Source organism: Lissotriton helveticus, chromosome 5_1, assembly GCF_964261635.1.
Source record: "Lissotriton helveticus chromosome 5_1, aLisHel1.1, whole genome shotgun sequence".
Lineage (NCBI taxonomy): Eukaryota > Metazoa > Chordata > Amphibia > Caudata > Salamandridae > Lissotriton > Lissotriton helveticus.
This window is the reverse complement of record NC_136065.1, coordinates 1,538,684,642-1,538,695,610: the sequence shown is the minus strand read 5'-3', so window position 1 is coordinate 1,538,695,610 and position 10,969 is coordinate 1,538,684,642. Positions and strand designations below refer to the sequence as shown.

At 45.3% G+C, this 10,969-nt stretch overlaps 1 pseudogene; it reads right to left on the bottom strand.

The window, feature by feature from the left end:
• Window positions 1–6,845: 6,845 nt before the first annotated feature.
• Window positions 6,846–9,573, bottom strand: LOC144752693 (uncharacterized; annotated as a pseudogene).
• Between the last annotated feature and the right edge of the window lie 1,396 nt (window positions 9,574–10,969).

The following is a 10,969-nucleotide window of genomic DNA, read 5'->3' as shown; positions in this document are numbered from 1 at the left end:
TATCTTTACTTCCAGCTTTAGGTTCCTGGCAGAATCATTAACCAGTGCTTTCTGGAAGATGCTCGATCAGCACACTATTTGTGTGGTTATTTTTTTGTTTATTGAAACTTTTACTGGCTTTCCGCTAAGTAATTAAATTTTGTTTTTGTTGTTGTCGTCACTCCTCGCCACTCCCCCTCCGTGTTCACAGTTCCTTCTGATCGTCCCGACGGCGCAGTTTCCAGCTGCCCGTGCTGGATATTTTTTTTTCCGTTCCTGCACCTGTAGTCATGTATTTTACATTTTATTGAAAAAGACACTACCTGCGCCGAGAATCGAACCCAATTCCCCAGGTCCGTTATTCGGCAGCTGTAGCAGTTACGTCACAGCCATTCGCTTGTTTGCTTTTGCTTGTTTTATAATATTGCCGCCCCTTCTGCCTTCTTATATCTCCATACACATGCCTTTTTACACTTGTTTTATTGTTGCCCGCATCATTTTACCGGCATTACCACAAAATACCGTTTTACCATAACACACCTTCTGCTTGCTTCCTCCCTCCCTCCCTCTAAAGCCCCATTCTACTTTGAATACCTATCTTCTCCTTGCTCTCAGTCCCCGGCACAGCCATTATCAAGCTGTCTCATGCCGCAAGTGTTAAAACAATAAAGCAAACTCACCGTTCCTTCTCATTTTTATCTCACATTTGCGATCTACTGCCAAAGCTAGCGACTTTGTTCAAAGTAGCGACGTTCACAAGTACAAACTGTAACCTCACTTACACACTCCAAGCCGCCACCCTAACCGACGCCACTTCCCTATAAACACTCAGCAACACCGCTTATCCAACCGCCAAAACGAAAAACTCCACTGCGCATTAACGCAAGCCCCAAACATCTTTGTTATTTTGATGTTAAGTCGAACCTATCTCGTCCAGGGATGCCGGGCGCACATTAGTGTGTCTGTTATGTTAATTGCTGCCGTTCCTTTGTCTCGCTCTTAATGGGGACAATGCAGACAGGGAGGTCTTTTACAGTCTACTTGTCTTTCGGAGCTGTTGGGGAGGGTAGGTCTCCTAGTGTCTCGTTGTCGTTCTGTAGGCTCATCCACTCCCTGCCACGTTCGGGGAATCATTAGCCTATTTGTGGAGACTGTTAATGATTTTACTTGGGCTTGGTGTGTGTCTTTTTAGGTCGAGCTGTTATATAGCTCGAACATATTCCGACTTGAAAGTAAGCCTCGCACACCACCAGGCACTTGAAGCGCGACGCTTCGCCAGCGCGCGCTTGGCCTCACTCACACCCCATATGCTCGTTCCCTCCCACTCGCTCATTCCCCTGCCCCCCATCCCCATCCGACTTGTTTTTTCACCGTTGTTGAACAGGCTCCTGCTGGGAGTGGGCTGGCTGGTGCGACAGCTGCTGTTTATGCAGCAAATGTATCCTCTGCCCAACCACCAGGGCTTCAGTCCGCTTCTGCTAGCTCTGGCCTAGCTGGTGTAAAGGCACAGTCGATTGAACGCGTTAGATGTGATGCCCCCTTACTTCTGATGCCCGCTGCACCGGAAAATCATGTAATCGGTCCCCTTTCTTCAGTCTTCGGCAACATTTGATAATAATAAAAAAAAACGGACTTTGTCAATACTTTTCCTATGACACATTAAAGTAAATACTCTGGATTCAAAGTCAGCCACAGCTGTCAGCGTTGCGATCCATGTTATGCTCTTAAAACACAACCTACATAACATCAACAGGCATTTAGTGAAAGGGGTGAGTCAGGATTCACAGTTGGCGCATCTTGTTGCATTCTCTTTTGTGACCCTCCCGTGGGCTGCCACTTTGGTTGTCACTGACTAAAAATAAAGTTTGCCAATCAATGAAGTTACTGTTATCCGAGCAGCACTCTGCATAGCTATTTTGTATGTGTGTTCGGGGTTCACAGAAGCAGTACAGCAAGCAGAGGGTGTAAACCTACATAATGTTTGGTTTTATTGGTCATGCATCGTCCGATACCGTGGGCTCAGAGTTAATTTTATTAAAACCTAATGAATATGTTCTCCAACACTCAGTGCCTGGCAGACGTCCTCGTAGTATTCTGGTGACATTTTTATTTTACGTCACAGCATTACTCAATGCTACAGCATTACTCAATGCCACAGCACCACTCAACGCCACAGCACCACTCAACGCCACAGCACCACTCAATGCCACAGCACCACTCAACGCCACAGCACCACTCAACGCCACAGCACCACTCAACGCCACTGAATCACTCAGCACCACTGAATGCCACAGCATCCCTCAATGCCACAGTACCCCTCAATGCCACAGCATCCCTCAATGCCACAGCATCACTCAATGCCACAGCATCACTCAATGCCACAGCATCACTCAACGCCACAGCATCACTCAACGCCACAGCATCACTCAACGCCACAGCATCACTCAGCACCACTCAACGCCACAGCACCACTGAACACCACAGCACCACTGAACACCACAGCACCACTCAACACCACAGCACCACTCAACACCACAGCACCACTCAACGCCACAGCACCACTCAACGCCACAGCACCACTCAACGCCACAGCATCAATCAGCGCCACAGAATCACTCAGCACCACTGAATGCCACAGCACCCCTCAATGCCACAGCACCCCTCAATGCCACAGCACCCCTCAATGCCACAGCACCACTCAACGCAACAGCACCACTCAACGCCACAGCACCACTCAACGCCACAGCACCACTCAATGCCACAGCACCACTCAATGCCACAGCACCACTCAATACCACAGCATTACTCAACGCCACAGCATTACTCAACGCCAAAGCATTACTCAACGCCACAGCATTACTCAATGACACAGCATTACTCAATGCCACAGCATTACTCAACGCCACAGCATTACTCAACGCCACAGCATTACTCAACGCCACAGCATTACTCAACGCCACAGCACCACTCAGCACCACAGCACCACTCAGCGCCACAGCACCACTCAACGCCACAGCATCACTCAGCACCACTGAATGCCACAGCACCCCTCAATGCCACAGCACCCCTCAACGCCACAGCACCCCTCAATGCCACAGCATCACTCAATGCCACAGCATCACTCAACGCCACAGCATCACTCAACGCCACAGCATTACTCAACGCCAAAGCATTACTCAACGCCAAAGCATTACTCAATGCCACAGCATTACTCAATGCCACAGCATTACTCAACGCCACAGCATTACTCAACGCCACAGCATTACTCAATGCCACAGCATTACTCAACGCCACAGCACCACTCAGCACCACTCAGCGCCACAGCACCACTCAGCGCCACAGCGCCACTCAATGCCACAGCATCACTCAGCACCACTGAATGCCACAGAACCCCTCAATGCCACAGCACCCCTCAATGCCACAGCACCCCTCAATGCCACAGCACCCCTCAATGCCACAGCACCCCTCAGTGCCACAGCACCACTCAGTGCCACAGCACCACTCAGCGCCACAGCATCACTCAATGCCACAGCATCACTCAATGCCACAGCATCACTCAGCACCACTCAATGCCACAGCACCACTCAACGCCACAGCACCACTCACTGCCACAGCATCACTCAACGCCACAGCATCACTCAGCACCACTCAACGCCACAGCACCACTCAACGCCACAGCACCACTCAACACCACAGCACCACTCAACACCACAGCACCACTCAACGCCACAGCACCACTCAATGCCACAGCATCAATCAGCACCCCTCAATGCCACAGCACCCCTCAATGCCACAGCACCCCTCAAAGGCACAGCACCCCTCAAAGCCACAGCACCCCTCAAAGCCACAGCACCACTCAATGCCACAGCACCACTCAACGCCACAGCACCACTCAACGCCACAGCACCACTCAACGCCACAGCATTACTCAATGCCACAGCTCCACTCAATGCCACAGCACCACTCAATGCCACAGCACCACTCAATGCCACAGCACCACTCAATGCCACAGCACCACTCAGCGCCAAAGCACCACTCGGCACCACAGCACCACTCGGCGCCACAGCACCACTCAACGCGACAGCACCACTCAACACCACAGCACCACTCAACACCACAGCACCACTCAACACCACTCAACGCCACAGCATCACTCAGCGCCACAGCATCACTCAGCGCCACAGAATCACTCAGCACCACTGAATGCCACAGCACCCCTCAATGCCACAGCACCCCTCAACGCCACAGCACCCCTCAATTCCACAGCACCCCTCAATGCCACAGCACCCCTCAATGCCACAGCACCACTCAGTGCCACAGCACCACTCAGTGCCACAGCACCACTCAGTGCCACAGCACCACTCAGCGCCACAGCATCACTCAATGCCACAGCATCACTCAATGCCACAGCATCACTCAGCACCACTCAACGCCACAGCACCCCTCAATGCCACAGCACCCCTCAATGCCACAGCACCCCTCAATGCCACAGCACCCCTCATCGCCACAGCACCCCTCAACGTCACAGCACCCCTCAACGTCACAGCACCACTCAATGCCACAGCACCACTCAATGCCACAGCACCCCTCAATGCCACAGCACCACTCAATGCCACAGCACCACTCAACGCCACAGCACCACTCAATGCCACAGCACCACTCAATGCCACAGCATTACTCAATGCCACAGCACCACTCAATGCCACAGCACCACTCAATGCCACAGCACCACTCAATGCCACAGCACCACTCAGCGCCATAGCACCACTCGGCGCCACAGCATCACTCAACGCCACAGCACCACTCAATGCCACAGCACCACTCAACGCCACAGCACCACTCAACACCACAGCACCACTCAGCACCACTCAACGCCACAGCATCACTCAGCGCCACAGAATCACTCAGCACCACTGAATGCCACAGCACCCCTCATCGCCACAGCACCCCTCAATGCCACAGCACCCCTCAATGCCACAGCACCCCCTCAATGCCACAGCACCACTCAGTGCCACAGCACCACTCAGTGCCACAGCACCACTCAGTGCCACAGCATCACTCAATGCCACAGCATCACTCAATGCCACAGCATCACTCAGCACCACTCAACGCCACAGCACCACTCAACGCCACAGCACCACTCAACACCACAGCACCCCTCAATGTAACAGCACCACTCAATGCCACAGCACCCCTCAATGCCACAGCACCCCTCATCGCCACAGCCCCACTCATCGCCACAGCCCCACTCAACGCCACAGCACCACTCAATGCCACAGCACCACTCAATGTAACAGCACCCCTCAATGCCACAGCACCCCTCAATGCCACAGCACCACTCAATGCCACAGCACCACTCAATGCCACAGCACCACTCAACGCCACAACACCACTCAACGTCACAGCACCACTCAACGTCACAGCATCACTCAACGTCAGAGCATCACTCAACGCCACAGCTTCACTCAGCACCACTCAACGCCACAGCACCACCGAAGGCCACAGCATCACTCAGCACCACTGAAGGCCCCAGCATCACTCAGCACCACTGAAGGCCACAGCATCACTCAGCACCACTGAAGGCCACAGCATCACTCTGTGCAACCATTCAACAACCACTGGTTCTAATATGTTCTCTCAATGTTTCAAGCTTTATTACAAATGTCACAAAAAGATGTTAATATTTCACTGATGTTCTTGGATTTTCATCACAATAAAATCCAATGAACATTATCTTCCCAAAAGTTTAAGCTATTGCCATTATAAATTACAATAACTTTTATTTAAGTATTAATTATTAAAAAAAATAAAAGCCATTGTTATTTGTAATATTAATACATCTAAGTCATGTAAATACAACACATATTGCATTACAAATGCTATAGGTGTCACGTTTACGAAAGTTAAAACTATTGGCATTGTAAATGACAGCTATTAATTTTGCTATTTTCAAAACCAACACATAAATAAAATATTTGTCATTTACAATACCATTAGCTCAAACTTTCCTAATGCGAGACCTATTGCATTGCAAATGCTTGTTAATAGGGCTGGGCTGCCTATAAAAAGTTCCAATTCCATTATTTCATACAGTGTGCCGGATGAGATATGGTTAGGGTTACAGGGTTCCTAAGTGAAACATTAAGACCACTTGGACAAAGAGGCACAGGTGAGAGCAAAGCATTGATGAAGATGGGGGCAGAAGGTGAAAAAAGAAAAAGTTCCTTTATGAACTATGAGCCCCTTGTCCGTAATAACAGTTCTAGCACCAAGTAGCAGTCTGTCTTCTCTGCCTCTTTCACCCTTTTGAAATGCTGGGGTACTTGGAAGAAAGGCTGTACAAATGTAGATGCATTGAAACAAACGTGCCATAGTCATGTTCACTAGACGCTTTCATGCTTCCTCTGCAAACAGAAAGTAATCAGTGCCAGATTTCTTTACAAAACCATCCTGGAGGCAAACACGGTGAGTCTGAACTGTACTTGCAATATTCATATTTGGAAAACAGTCTAAGAAACTAGCATAGTGACCAGAAATCAAAATAGGAGCTTACAACCATGTGTTAGGACCAGGACCAACTGATCAAATTATTAGGGAGTTGATCAGGTCTAAATAAAAGCTGCGAGCACAGTATATTTCATAAGTGCAGTTTGCTATCACCCATTCATCCAGTTTGAGCACCTCACACCTGGAACTACAGATTTGCAAATGAAATCCCAACTCAATTTGTAGCACAAGCTCAGCACAAGCTCATAAGAAATTACAAGCCACCCCCATTGCTCTTATTGTTCTTTTGCAGATAGCTGTTCAGTAATGATGGAGTCATCGTTCAATTATGACACAAAACCACATATGCAAACATAACTTCACACAATGTATAGTGAATTTTCACAATCCCAGCTCGACTGAATGTGAGAAAAAAGTATTTTGCTGATACCATTGAGAAGAAAACCTGCACTGTCCCGAGCTCCCTTGGCTTCCTCCAAGAGTCTATGCAATTTTCTCTTTGGAACGAATACATCTCTGAACCGTGAAGGATCGTTTGAGTCCTTTACCAACTGCTGCATATCAGTCTTCAAAATAACACAACTATGAACTATTTGCCATTATGTTAGGTTACATACTAAAAAATATGTATAGAAGAGAGTAGTTTTTTTATTTTGATTTGGCATCTGTACATGGCTAACAATGTAATATTTGCTAGGTTAGCTCCAGGAGCATAAAGCACCCATATTTAAAAACATTGCATGCAGAAAGATATCAAAGTCCTCATGCAGGAAATCTACAAGGTTTGTCCTATATAAACTTTAACTGTGTTAAAAGAGTGGCAAAGAAAAGAAGTATATTTTGTACAGTGAATGGTCGACTGCATATTTTTGATGCTGTTGTATCTGTTAAATTCCTTGAATTGGTCAAAGCAGACAGCGCAGCTTGCAAATACTGTATAGCCAACTCACTATTGCAAGTGCCTTGCAACTGTGCTATAATCAAATAAATACAGTTAAAGGCAGCAGATAATAAATGCAATATGCACTTAACAAGCATACTTTTTGGCAATGCAGGTGTTTGGATGGGAAAAAAAGGGTTATTAATGGGAATTTGTTGCAGTTTACGTGGAAAAGTAGAATTTCAAGCACTCACTTTTTAAGTGTTCGTTTTCTGCTTGTAACCGTACACACTCCTCATCCAGACAGGAACCAGGACCAACAGAAAAGCTTTCGTTTTGATTAATTAAGGACAAGGAGTTATATACCATTTCCTTAGAGAGAAAGCAAATCATAATTAGGTCATACAAGTGGAAATGCTATTTCCTATGTACCTTTAAAAAAAAAAAATACCCCTGTGTTGAATGATGGACTTTCCTCCGTCATCAAATGAAATACTTCTTCATTGTCCTGAGGGGAAAAAAAAAGAAAATCAACCATTAGTCCATTATTTATACTGATCATATCAAACATTTTTCCATTTCTTTACTCACATTTTAATAGGTAGGTATATGTGCCCTATTGTTGAGGAAATGAATGCACAATATTAATTCAATGTTTTAATAAGTATGAAGGCTTTTTGCAGAGATACCCGGTAGAACTTTTGTGGTTTTGGGAACAAAAGGCATGTTACGTTGGCCAAGGAAAAAAGGTTGGCATACAGGCCTCACAATATGCAAAATGTGTATAATGGCAGCACTCATTTAGCTCTGCTTACACTATGGCCACAGCTTTCGTTGCTTGCAAACGGGTCATCATGGCAAGGGGTACGGTTCACATCCAAAGGCATTACTGTAGATGGAAAGTCATTATAGGCCGGGCTGTGAGCAGTGAGCCACAAAACCTTGTGGTGTCAAACTATGTGGTGCAAAGTGTACCATCATTTTGGGATCTTGTTTGCAGGGTCTAGTAGGTGTTACTCCATTGGTCGAAACAGCCAGCTCTTATGTAGGAATTAACTGGTGTGGTGGTGAAAGGGAGGCAGGTTTTTGTCCTTGATATTTGGATTTAAGTGGGGACTCCAAGACAAGTTCTTTTTCATGTTTTACTCTGTCATATTTACTTGTAGATTTTGTATGAAGGACACTAGCCATCCGTGCTAAAAGCGCCAGGTTTTCAAGTTTCTGCAAACTCATCCGCGAACTCGCATCTCCAGGCTGAGAAGCTGTGCTTTCGGCATGAGTATGGTTAGCAACTCTTATGTAATCCTGCCCACTCTGCTTGGATTTTTTGTCCTTGCATCTTTTCTCTGCAATTTCTTCCTCTTTTAGTTCACGTAACACCCTCTTAAGTCTTCCAGCGCTTTCCCGATTGCCACAGTCTATCATCAACTGCTTTTCCTCCTGTGCCCTTTGAAGCAACACCTGTTTTAGACCCTCCGTTGTGCCAGAATAGCTTGCAATTAAGTCTTCAAAATATTTTGAATCGTAAGACACTGTTTCTTCACTAAAAAAACGAGAAAAAAAACATATTTATATATAAACTTCAAAACGAAGATAACACATTGATCACTTGCAATATATCTTCAAGCGATAGCCAGAATATATAAATAATCCGGTATTGATATTAAAGGACAAATGTATAATCTATTCATAACAAAGTAAGTTTTCCTTATTAGACAGTACACATTGTAAGCCTGAACTTGAACCTCCTGAAAAAAGTTGCCTAAATAAAATAGTTTATCCACAAATGGCTGCCTTATAGTAGTGCCACAAGCTTAAAGTTTCAGCCCTTTTCATAAGTGGTACATTTGTCATTGGAGAGCAATGCAAGGCATATGTGAGGACATGTATGTTAATTTTTACTGACCATTATTGGATTAACATATTCCCAAATGTAGGATTTTACTGAATCATGTTGGTAATTAGTACAATTATCCTGCAGTTGCAATCTTAATATAAAAGTTTACTTACTGTGCTTACCAGATGATTGGAAAAGAATCATAGCTTTAAAATCTTTCTCTTGATTGGGCGATCAGTTTCATCTATATTTTCAACCAGCCATTTACAAAGACCTTCTCCGGAATTGTCCAAAAGCAGAAAGTCTCCATATTTTCTAACACACACACAAGGCGATCGCAAGCGAAAAATAGGACGTTGAATGAAACCATGATTATGTCCTGCTAGATATAAAAACCAGAAATTAGTTTGTGACTGGTTTAAGTTTCAGAGGTATAATACAAAGCATATCTAACTGATTCACAGATTATTTAATTGGAGAAAAGCATCACAAAAAGTACACTGACCTGGTGCAATTTATAACTAATATGCGTAGATTTTGGAATACAAAGAAGTGTTAAGCCTTCACTGAAGGCCATTGAGGAAATTGCATAATTATCCAGTTAAAAAAAAAAATATATTTTGCAGAGTTTTATTTAGCGTGAACTTGACCCAAATTAGGTATCAGAGCACTTAACATAGTACCAGTTGCATTACATGAGGACACATTCATTTTTTTTTGTAGTTTTTTATTTTGTTAGGCATGGGGAGATTAAGTGATTTGGCCAGAATCACAGAATGTTCAGCGTCATTGCCGAAACTCAAACCCAGTTCCCCAGATTCGAGGTTGACCGCCCTAGCCATTACATGCTAAAGGGATTACATTCATATGATATAATGGTAGGCAGCTCCATATGGAACTGCAATAATTTGACTCATTGCCATCATGCAGAAAGCAATTAAATTGGCGTTGCTTGGTAGCGTAATACAGCTGTTCACACCATTAACCATGCCCATCTCATCCGTTCTATCACATGCTTCTAACAGTAGAAAGTGACCACTGTAAACCCCATAGGACTGTGGGAAGACTTCTGATACTGTTTCCGTGGGAAAAAAGCTAAAGTGGGGTAGTTGGGGCAAGGGCGCTCACATATATCTGCACCATTTGCAAATCACATGCACCTCAAGGCAACAGGAGCAAAGAGAGATTTGGAGACTGTAGACAGTGTGGTAAATACCATAGAAATACTTAAATAAATTGTTCCTAGTGGTCTCATGCACAAAGCATTATATGCTGACCACATTTAAGTTCAACATAACATGCATCTGTAAAGTGCACGTTCACCCAGAAGTATCTGGCAGCTGAACAACATGTTTATCATTGCTCAACTCAATGTTACTCATTTTGTTGACCTCATAAGGGCGTATGGTTGAGTAGACCCACCATAATCTGAACCTTTGTCTATGATGCCTTATTCCACTAAGCCACCCTACCCAGGTATTTCAAGGCATCAGGTGCAAAGAGAGAAGTTTGGAGGCAAAGTGGAAACCAGGAAGAGGACAGAAAGTGTTTAAAAAAACTGTCAGAGCGTGGAGTTACCAATGGGGGAAATTCAGACATTTTATTGTAAATACCCACCCTCCCCAATCTAAACACCTGGATTACTAGAAGTGACAATTGACATAATTTGACCGCTGAGAACATCATTCTACCTTAGTTACACAACAGCCTCCCGTTTGCTCAGAACCAGCTGGCTAATTAGAAAATTAGTGGGACATAAAAACCTG